The following is an 11995-nucleotide window of genomic DNA, read 5'->3' on the forward strand; positions in this document are numbered from 1 at the left end:
ATTCTTACAAGTTTCAAAACCCTATTTCTAGGGGAGAATCCTATAGTGTCACTTTCCATTTTAAAATCCTACTTATTGGAAGCTCTGCATATAGTAAAAGTAGGCAGTGCTGCACCATCCCGAGTTTGCTAAATCTTGAGATTTTAGCCCGATCGGCCCTCTTCGCGATTAATCTCGAGATTCAAGAAACCCCGTCTCCACCATCGCAAGAAGAGCGATTCCTGCTCGAGCGAGGCATCGATGAATTATGGTCTGACGCTGTGAATGAATAATCCCGAGTGTGTCTGCACCTACGAATTAGCGTGATAATTCGTAAAATAGCGTGCTATTTTGCAAATAATCCCAAGTTGACTTGGGATTGCAATCTCGAGATTAATCCTACAAACTAGCGCGATAATTGCGTCTCCATTGCAAATAATCTCGAGATTGTTCAGATCGGGATAATTTGCCGGATCAGAAATAGCGCGCCAATTTGAAAACTCGGGATGGTGCAGACGGCCCTTATGATTGGTTTTAATCTGAATTATTTGTAGTACATGCACGGTAAAAAAAATAGCACATTGTATAAGCCTGTAACTCTAACAACAAGTTGTATAAACTTGTTAAACAACTTGTTTAAAAAGTTTAAACAGTTGTTTAAAAAGATTAAACAGTTGTTTAAAAAGTTTAAACAATCGTTCTTAGTGATGGGCTTTAATAAACAACATGCTTAAAATAAATTTTTAGTGTTTAATTTTTTTTATTGAGATTTTTTTTTTCATTATGAAATTCATATTTATCAGGTACCAAACCTTACATGTGACTGAGAAGGTACCTTTATATATTGTAATCATAACTTCAGGAAGTCTTTTCATATCTTCTGAATGCAATCTAATCTTACAACCATATCACCAGATCTACAAGTACATCGTCTAAACAACTGTTCTCGTTGGCCAGTCAACCATTCATAATGTACCGCTCCACTTCATTAGGTAATATCAATATGATTTCATTCATATGGGAGAATATCATCAAACCCACATCACCTCCTCTTTACAAACACTTGAGTGGTACGATATGCGGGGAATGGAGTGTCTGAGGGTGGGGTGTTAAGGACACAGGGTCATTTCAATGGTCCTCCCCTTCAAAAGAAATAGTCAAGATATGAAAACAAACTTTGAAAAACGCATGATTGATTGCAACTCTGGGATAAATGTCAACAGTGATCTCTAGATGTAAACACAGAAAATGCACACTTACTTTATTCACAGTGTCCAGTGGATAACTAGTTCAATTTTGAGATTACATGTAGATTTCATAGAGTTGGAATTGTATATGTTTGTTTGTTTGTTTATTAATTTTCTGATTATTAAAAACACAATACATAAATATATATAACTAAAATACATAACATAGATGGCATCATTTGAAATAAACAAAATGAATTGCAAATATGTTGAAAAGATAAAATGATCTAAAGGATTGCCCAGAGTCATTAACATAATTACTCTGTTCCTCCATGGGGTCCATATGAAAGCGAGAAGAAAATGGATCATACATCATTTAAAAAGATGCATTGTTTATATGGACTAATTAGTATTAAAAAAAACAAAGTTTCAATGCTAAAAGATGTCTTGGATGATGTTATAGTTTGGGGATAGAGTGTATTTCATTTGACACTTAATAACGTAGTTAGTTCCACTTTAGTGAACACAGGCACTCTGAACACCCCATATCATGGCCTTTTTGCCAAAGCCTCGCAACTTGGCTATATTTCCCCGGGGGGGCCACTTACATCGACGAGTGGATACCATGCGCGACCCAAAAAACACGTAAACAGGATGTCTTTTTCAAGATAGGGCACGTTACGTACGTAATGTGAAAAGGGTGTCAAAAACGCTAAAATAATGAAAAAAGGGTATCTATTTTCGCTAAGAAAGCTACGTGTTTAGGGTCAAATTTGCGGGGATGATCAAACAAAATTAAAATGTTTTATAAAGGATGTCCTTTTGGCCCCAACACTACGTGTTTAGAGTCCGACTTGCGCGAGGTGTGGAAGGTGGGGCCGTACTAAACCAAATGGTGTGTAAAGGTAAAACCGATGACCGACGGACCCGTGACGTATCAATAAAATATCGTTGTACTTGTTTAGGGGTTCATTTCAGGGAATACTTGCCAAGAGTATCGTTTTGTTTCCAATACTTGTTAAGGGTAGGGTTTCAGAAGCCAATACTTGTTAAGGGATGCATTTTCAGAATATGGAAAATACGTGTTTAGGGTGCTTTTCGAGACCCCATGGTCGCGCATGGTATCCACTCGTCAATGGAAGTGGCCCCCCCCCCCCCCCCGGGTATATTTCTCATCAATTAGAGACTAAGACAAGGCTAGTGGCTGACGAAGAGAACTGGCACGACCCGAGTGAGCGCAAGATCGAGCAACAATAATCGCAAGGCCTTTTAAAAACCTGGCGGAGACATGAATGTATGAATTATTTATGACCATGTCAATGCGCCAATCCGCAACGTCGGCGTTGATGATGTCATAGGACCAGGAACGTTCACTTCTGCGGTACGAGGTCATACAGGGTTCATTGATGCAAATGATACACTCGCTGATTGGCTGCTACCTGAAGTCATATGGAACTTTAAGAAAGTTTTGTTCAACTGATTTTCCACTAAAACCAACAGTCCTCAGTCAATGTCTTCATAAGTGTGTTATCTCATCATACTATCTCTCTTTGCCATGACTTTCACCTGACATTCCTAAATGATTGAAATCCTCTTGAGATTGGATGACCCTATAAAGTGGTCAAATTGACCAAGCCTGACCTTTATTCCTATAGGGTTAGCCAAACTGTGTCTCCTCTGCATGATGACAATGAGCAGAGAATATGTTCCACAAACTGTCAAGGGTTCAAAACAAATTATTAGAGACCCAACTATATTGAGGCATGACAATAATATTTTCAGATGATGTGTGTGTGAAGTGTAGGCCTATACTGATACACGATAGGTAGTTAAGAAAAGTTTATCCTATTCATTCTAGCCATTTAAAATCTGTTTCTTCCTCAAAAATTGGGTACATCAGTATCAAAATGCCCACATTGCTAATGTGTGATCTTTCTTGTCTGTGATAATTTGAATTTCTATTTCTGTCTAGAACCCCATAGACTCATAGAGGTACTTAATTCAATCATACCACTGAATTCTATATGAAGCTCTAACTAAAGTTCGCCATCAAAAAGACCATGTGTCATAGAGTCATATTAAATTTCATTTCTGTGTACTGCCTCTAGAAAAGTGTAATAACTTTTTTATCTATACTGGTAACTTATACAACATTCTCACAAGTTACAAGCAGGTGATGAACCAACATCAGCAGGCATGCTGTGCTACATAAATCTATACATGTTGCCTTTGCTAAAAAAAATGAACAATCGAGTAACAGAGATGGTTACCATCTTATCTCCAAGTGATGTTGATCATTTGTAAAGTGCTGGTGATATTTTGTGAGATATTTTAAGATGATGTGTTGCTATATCAGGTAATATGAAATTGACAATTCCTTTTAAAACAATTCGGTGATAAAATGTACTTAAAACTCCTTTTCCACTAACATTATCTCTTTAGATTGTACAAGATATATATGTATCCTTTCATAATAGGATACTACGACCATCATTGAAGAGAAAAAAAAGCGGGTCGAAGATCGATGCAATAAGAACCACACCCATCTCAGACGGACTGCTGAGGTAGGAATGGCACAAGACGAGGATCACGCTGATCCTATAACATCAACATACATAACTTTACAAATTACAACACACTTCTGGTAATATTTTTATCGCAAAATAAATGCTTGCTTGACAAAATTCTTCATGGCTTTAAAACAATTCTTTTGATTAACCCTTAGGGAGAACATAACTGAGACCTGGGAATTGATAGATATATTTGATATCACCAAAGGAACTTTATATATAGTCTTCATGAATAGAGAACTTACAAAAGCATCTTAATCTGTTTTAGTCAACTTTAGTTGTGCCCTGAAGAAAAAAAAATAATTCTATCGTCTTAATGGATCCTACCAGGAGAGTTGTCCTTACTGCCCAATCGTGGTGATGAGTAGGCTATAATCTTGATATTCTATGTTTGTTCTAATGTTACATCAATTGTCAATTCTTGTGATTCAGTACCTCTGCATTCACTGAACTCGTCCTCAGCCATGCTTTTTGCAGTTGCCTGTGAATACACTTCAATTTCGTGAATAAAGTGTACAATTAGTTGCATGGAGAAGCAAATAACAATATCGCTCCAGGCTAAACTGCCTTTCTTGTTTGTATTTCTTTTTCAACCCAACCCTTTTTAATGAGACAAAAGAGAAAGATATAAAAGTTTGAAAAATTGGTGGATAAAAAGGTGGAACAATTGAGGTAGAAAGATTGATGGTAAGATGAACAGTTCAACACTGAATAGCAGAATAAACATAATCGTTCAAGGAATGTTATAAAGTTGATTCAAGAATTCAATCTGAGCTATCTGGTGTATGAAATAAAATATTCAGCAAGTTCAGACACGGAACCTAAACTCAATAACAAAAACATATAAAACATTTTATCATATAACCTTAAAACCATTTAGATGAATATCTTAGCCAACACAAATATATGAGGGGGGAGAATAGTTGTCCAGTTTTCCAGCACATGTTCATGATCACCACTTGCTCTAGTCCATGGCATAAACAGCTCATGATAGGCCATATACAATCATTAATGTTCATAATATACCCCCACTTAAATCAGTTATGCTTATGGGTTCAATAGCAAAATGGCGCTCTGACCCGAGTTTCCTTATATGCTTCTTGAGTCAGCATTCACATACTCATACCATTCGAGTTTGATTTTTACTGTCTGAACAATGGGGTTGGTTCACTATATAATGGAATTTTGGATAAAAAAAACTTCCTGTGATCATCAATCTTTGCAGTCATGTTTGCATTATCTACATGTATCATGAGTCTCTTCCATTTTGCCAGTATTTACACAAGCTGGGTGAAATCTTCACAAAAATACAAGAGCATCCAATGTACCAGCTCACTGATTTAGGGCTTTATGAGCTGTAGGATTAGAATGTAATTGAGCATATCCACTTGTGATAGGTACTTTCTTTCTATGCTGATAAGTACAGCCACGGATAATTGCTGGGATAATAAAGAAAAATGCATACAAAAAATCCTTCATTACATTTGACCTTACACTAACTGTTCCGTTACATATGCAATACACCTAACATACAAGAAAGTAATAACTGTATTTGTGATAGTATGAAATTATGGATAGATGAGAGTGACTGCTTCTGATTGAATGAGGTTCTGTTTGAATCAGGTATACCCCTATCTTCTGACACTTGAATCTACATGAATGTGGAGAAACCAGAGTAAACTATGTAAATAACAGATGAAGGAGACTGCAAACATTGTTGGAAACATAATCCTCAAATCAGTACCCCAATGAGATAAAGAAACATGTTTGTTAATCCAAATGACCAACATTGCTATGAGTGTCATCCATCTGTAGCATACACTGAGTACTGCTCCTCTCAAAGACACTGCTGACCTTTACTTCTGAAGTGCCTTTCTGAGTGTTGATCAGACAGTATCAATGTATCAGAGGTCTGTTCAACACAACACTGTGCACAGTGGATAATGCCACTATCTTGGGCACAGTGTTTATAACTACCTTCCTCTCTTGATCCAGGAGTGCATATATGCATCTGGGACATGCAAGTACCTAATTTCTTGAAGTTCTTGGAATCTTTCTGTGCAACAAGCGGCTCTCCAGAGAGGTTACAGTTATGACATGGTAGTTACATGATTAACAAGTCCATCCCATTTATATTCAGGCACTTTTCCCCATTCATGACTGGCTGATTATGCTGTAAGACAGACTTTCCATCTAGACCCCAGTCCGCACATGCACGCTCAGTCTCGAACTGGTTACAACTTACAGGCATCCAGTATGCATATTCACAAACTATATCAACATAATCTCCTCACTTAACCAAGGTGAGGTTGAGGTACTGAGCAGAAATCCATTCCTTGGAAAAGGCACAAAAAGTGCCCAAATGTCAGCTATGCTAAACAGAGGTTCTATGGACTATTATTATGTTGCACTTTTGTTATTACTGCAATACAAATATCTACAATGTAGCATTTTATAATTTCTGGAGGAAAATATATACCCTGCTAATCAGCAATATCCAGAACACATGTAGACTTAACCTTAGAACAAAGAATGGACAGATATAAAATGTTTTACTTTTTCAAGTCCTCACTCAAGAAATATTCAGATCACCACACATTTGTTCTGTATCTGAGACCTTCACATCAGTCTGCTTCACATATATGACTCAAGGGCAGTGTGATAGAGACCTATCTATGGAGGTTTTGGACATTGCCTGTACAATAGGGGACTCTTACCCTTTTTACACAGGATTTTCTTAACCCCGGACTATCGCTAACCCCGTACTATCCTTAACCCCGTACTATTTTTTTTCCTTTTTACACATGCCAAATTGTTATTGCTAACCCCGGATAAGGAATGCTTGCTTTTTACACACGAAACTCGCTAACCCCGGACTAGTGGGTTTTGTCGATCATTCGTAGTACAAGTACTTCACTCGTACCATTTTACACACGCTACAATTTCCTTAACCCCGTACTATAGGTGGGGCCAAATTGCCATTTAGCCCCACCTATAGTACGGGGTTAAGCTTAGCCCACTTTCGTTTTACACTAGCGATCTTAACCCCGTACTATCGCTCTTAGCACCGCAATTGCTGGGATAACCCTGCTTTTTTGCAGGGCCAAATAATCCCGTACTAAAGGTGGGGTTAGCCCACTTTGCAAAAATGCTGTGTAAAAAGAAAGTGGGCTAAGCTTAACCCCGTACTATAGGTGGGGCTAAATGGCAATTTAGCCCCACCTATAGTACGGGGTTAAGGAAATTTTAGCGTGTGTAAAAAGGGTATCTGTGAATGTTGTCTAGACATAAAGACATACCACATTTTTTTTTTCTTTTAGTCCCATATCATCCCTTTCATAGGGCATACTAGAACCATCCTTCACATATCCATACAGTTTCCTATCCCTGAAGATGTGCTGGTGCCTAAAAAGGGATTAACAAGAAAGAACCAGCTATAAAAGGCAAGGTCTATCTACTCCATAAAATGTGAAACTTCACAAACAAGCAGATATTCCATTCAGAGATGCTATTGAAATGGGACTTGATATCTGGATGAACCACTTTTATTAGGTTTGTCTCCATCAGCCAAAGTGTTATAAATTATTTTTCTGATCATGCAAAATTGCCTAACAAACTGGAGTCAAAGATAACACGTAAGGAAGATGCAATAAGTGGGTTATTTCATGACTTTCATTAAAATCCTCAGACAAATTCAGACTTATTTTGCAAAATAACATGACATTTGGTAAATTATTCAACTAATTCTCAAGTGAAGTCACACACTGGTTTGGCATGACAAATTAAGTCTAGAAAATAACAATCACTTTGAATATGTAGGCCTGAGTGAATATTCTACATAACACATGTAACACAAAGCTCACAACCTCTTCTGATGGAGATGGGGTTTCTTGAATCTCAAGATTGGGGGAAAAAACTCAGGCTGGTGGGGAAAGCCTACGACAGGCCTAATACCCCCCCAAAAAAAAATTTAAATTAAATTAAATAAATAAATGAATAAAGAAACAACCAATGAATAAACAGGTTAAAATTTCCAGATGGTGTGAAAAGAGCCAAGACATATCACTGGATCAATGACAAACAACAATTGGATGGCTGGACAACAAACCGCTTTTTTATTTGTTGATTTCTTATTTTGATACAGATCTTTCAAGTATTTTCCAAGATATCACTAAATGATACCGTCAAAATATTCATTGCAGAGAGGACATGTTCTCTTAGGCATTTACCAACCAAGAATATAAAGAGTGTTTACAAATATCACACAGTTCAAATTTCAGAATTTCAACAAATAACATTATCATAACTAACATTTGAAAAAACCTCCTGATAGAAAGTTAGATTTCACATCCTGTTTTGTCTCTATCAATAATTGTTGATATCAATATTAATAATTCAATATGCAAAGAGAATGGGATACTTTAAGAAAAACATTTATTGAACACAAGTTTTCAACAATATAGACAAAAACAGCATTTACAAAATTATGATAAGGCATCCTCTTTACAGGTCTTAAATTGATTGATTGTACCTGTCGTCAGTGATTTTAAGAACCACCTCAAACCTAAATTTTGAATTTTTTTTTTGCATATTCTGAAAGCCAGTGATTCACTCTATTGATTTGCAAAATTCCATATGGAAATTCATACAATTTAAAGAATAAGAGCATATTTAAATTTCTGACGAACCGGCTCAACCCCCTACATTGATTTTGCGAACTGGCTCAAACCATTCTTTGTGCAAAGAGAAAGGCACGCACAGGTCAAAGACCCGACCTAGATGCTGCGCATATGTGGGTTGTGCCTCTAATAAAATATGCCCATCGCATAAATGATTTTTTTACGAAATAGCTCAAACCGTGGTTTGTACCACTTAAAAAACAGTGTGCATAGTGCGCTTGATTTTACAAACTGACTCAAATCCTATTTTTCTGTCAAATTTAGCGGCTTCTAAAATGCATACATGTGCTTCATTTCAAGTATTGAAAGAATGAATACAAATTGCAGACAAAATTTTTTTATATTGTAAAGGAATAGAAAGTTCATCTGGTTTCTTTCAAAGCGCAAAGTTATGAATGCCTGAAAAACATCCAAACTTTGAACACGACTATCTCAAAATCATGTTTTTTAGACCAGCCGAGGTATCCTGGAAACTCTTGGAGTATTACAAACTCTAATAAAATAAACCAAATGAAGTGAACCTCTGAACTTGATAAGTGGCTTGGTCCAGCATGGACCAGCTCAGGAAGGTGATTATTGATTGTGAACAGGATCTTAATACATAAGACAAATCAATGGGAGGACAAATGGATGATTTATGGGGTTGAAATAAGCTCGATTGACTTGACACATGCGAGTCTGCAATGGACATGTGAGCTCATTTAAAACCCATTGTCTCCTTGAATATATATATCTCCCCAAAGCAAAGACCTAACATGTAAAGACATTTGAGAATAGAGATGGGATGATCCCCAAGCCTCGAGACACTGTATTCAATTGCATTTCAAATGCACTTTTATTCCAACAGCTCAACTTTTGAACTTTATTCCTGTCACTCCTTTCATGTAAATTCTTCCAGTGATTTCATTCCCACAATAAGCTAATCTCATTCTCTCTCCCTGGCTGCCTGACATTTTATTCTTCTTCCCCCTTTTAAAAAACCAACAAGTCTATAATACTACAGGTAGTTTGTCACAGCATGTACATGTACACATCGTAATTGGGAGGCACGCACTTATGCGATTAAGGTGAGAACTTCTCTCATTACTGTACAGAAAGTTGTAAAAAAGTTCTAATTTATGTTTTTTTTTTTAATAGTCAGCTCCTACCCTTCATAGTTCACCCCCTCTTACCACATCCAGGAGCATTAAAGGGCAAAGGGGAATGTGTCCAAGGTGCCCCTTTCAGTGGGTATAAAAGGGAAAAGAAGAAAAAAGAAAATTAATATGACAATTTAATCTTTAAAAAAAGCATGCTACTAGAAGGCATGGTTGATGGTTTAAAAACTAGACATATATCAGATAATGGAAGGGGCAAAATTTTAGCACTTGCTACCAATTCTGTTTCTCCTGAATATGTTGATGTCCTCTAAAATCCATATTCAAACAAACTGTGGGAAAAAATTTAATGAAATGACACTGCATCTTTCACTTAAGAAGCTATAATAACAATACTAAGAAAGTAACTAATCAACTAATTCATTTCATCACAAATCACCTTAAATGTCGAAGACACTTGAATCTTACATTCATCAAATGAGATGTGAAGGATCATGAAAACATTTCAATGTAAATCTTGAAAATCAATGGTCATAAAATACTGGGAGAAGAGTACATCTTCAGAATAACTTTTATTGTTTCTTTCAATGTTACCGGTGAATATTTACATTTTAAAACATGAAATGCATTTGGTGAAGTTCATCTTCAGTTTGACTTATTGACAAGCTGAAAGGTTTTTTATAATACCCATGGCAATGAAGCAATATTTCCATTCTCCTTGGACTCCGTATGACCCACACTCTGTAACAGACTGCTATCAATTCAATCTATTTCATTTATTTCTCTTTCATGTACTTAAACCAACCAGCTCTCAATGACATCTTTTTCTCCCAGTACATCAACTCCATTTCAAAAGTACTTAAGGAAAAGTCCATGCTGAAAATAAGTATGTTTCTATATAAATGAGAAGAATGAAAAGGTGAAAGATGTAGCTTAATTCTTATTGCAACCGTGTTTATGATATTTTACAGTGCATTCAATGAATCATAAAACACCAATTCTGTTTGGCCTTGGTGCAACGAAGGAAGTGAGGAACTCATCTCTAATTAGCTTCTTTTTTTAGTTGTACAAACAAATGATAAGTTCAAGTCTTCCTGAGCATATTATTTATATAAACTTTTTTACCAACAGATATTTTGCATATATTTCTTTACAAACCATGCATGGATAACAAATCCAATATATACACATTTCTCTCAAGATTTGGTCACGTTTATTCACTGGGCAAATTGAATTAGACCTGGCATACATATTACATCATAATGCAAATTTTGATTGAATAATCAATAAAACCCTTTTTATCATTTATTTTCTTCAATTTCATTGCAATGGCTGTTTGTCTCATTGTAAAGCTTCTTTATTATTTTACCATGAATTTCCCTTAAAAACTTAACAATTGGGCAATAAATCTTCAAACTTCTGAAAGAACTCCAACAGAATGGAAGCCTTTTCATCTCCTTACTTTAAAAGCAACTCGCTTTGCTCTCTATCTGTTGAAAGACAAAATGATTTTCAAAAGTGTAACACAAAAAGAAAAGTACTGGATAGAGAATATATTACTCCAACTATTGTTGTGTCCAACATCTTTTTACATGTAAGATACCGCACAAGAAGGAAGCCCAGTTGTTCAAAGTGAATTGGTCAATTGTGAGTATCGAGTATAAGCTTTGAGGTTACTACTCTAGTTTGTGAAAGTCAAGTGGCTCCCAGCTATGGCTAGAGAGCAGAGCAGCATTACTTTCATAAAGAACGGTTGCTTTCTTGCCTCAATCATAAGGTTTCCCAAGATGGAATTCAGTGATAATCAAATTATCAAATCTTGAGTCATGGTGGTCTATAACAAGATACTGAGGCAAGTCTCGAAATCATTTCTTATAAGCTTACAAAAAAGGAATTAAATTAAGAATTTGAGGATTAAGTAAAATCAACAGCGGTCTATAACAAGATACTGAGGCAAGTCTTGAAATTATTTCTTATAAGCTTACAAAAAAGGAATTCAATTAAGAATTTGAGAATTAAGTGACAATCAACAGCAGACAAGCTGAAGAAAGCTCTGTATGCAGTATTTTATCCAATGTCTGGACTCAAGTGAACCAAAAAAAAGTGATGCTGTGTCATTTGGCTTTGGAAAGTTCCAAAAAGGCTTTTTAATATAAAATCTAAATCAAATAGAAAAGAAAAGGACATAAATTTGTGCTGCCGATTTTAAAGACCTGTATATTCCTAGAATCTGTCAAAGAGCTTCCAGTCAGTACTCACTAATTTATTAACTTGACATCTAAACCAAATTTCCTTAAAGAATAAACAGGTGCATCATGGGAGATTATGCTGTGTTTGTCAAAGAATAAATATGTCTTTCAACTTTATTTTATGTCTTTCAGTTTCATGAGAAGGAATGGTTTTAGCTGGGCTCTTGGTAATTTGATCTAGTCATACTGCAAAGCAATATAACTACAGCTAATATACTCTATTATATATTCTTA

This window comes from Lytechinus pictus, chromosome 3 (assembly GCF_037042905.1).
Source record: "Lytechinus pictus isolate F3 Inbred chromosome 3, Lp3.0, whole genome shotgun sequence".
Taxonomy (NCBI): domain Eukaryota; kingdom Metazoa; phylum Echinodermata; class Echinoidea; order Temnopleuroida; family Toxopneustidae; genus Lytechinus; species Lytechinus pictus.